The following is a 495-nucleotide window of genomic DNA, read 5'->3' as shown; positions in this document are numbered from 1 at the left end:
CTTTTTATTGTGTATTTGAGGAACACAACCAATTACAAACTTCATTTGAATTGCTGTGCTATCAGAATATCAGTGTATAACTTTGCTGGGTATTGCAGTGTATGCTGGGTATCAAAAGGCCTTCAAACTTTTACAAAAGGCCGTCAAAGTTACAAAAAGATAGGTGTGCTCCTAACCCAATACTTGTCTTTTTAATTCTGTGCATCCAAATACTTGTAGTTAAAAGTTTTAAGAATTAAGCTTACTGTTTGTTGTTCTGTCCTAAACCAGCAGTTTGTCACCCAGATTTATTAAATAAACTGGGGGGGGGCTCATCAGATTATTCTCCATTTTATTGTAACTGAGGTACCATTCAGTTGAGCGAAAATTGTAAAGGGGTACTCGAGCTGAAACCTCCAGATAGAAGGGGTACAGTTTCAAAAAAAGGCTGAAAACCCCTTACCTACAGTATAAATGATCAGGAATAGATAAGGGAAATGCTGACTAATACAATAC

Source organism: Acipenser ruthenus, chromosome 1 (assembly GCF_902713425.1).
Source record: "Acipenser ruthenus chromosome 1, fAciRut3.2 maternal haplotype, whole genome shotgun sequence".
Lineage (NCBI taxonomy): Eukaryota > Metazoa > Chordata > Actinopteri > Acipenseriformes > Acipenseridae > Acipenser > Acipenser ruthenus.
The sequence above is the reverse complement of the archived record's forward strand: the minus strand, read 5'-3'. Positions refer to the sequence as shown.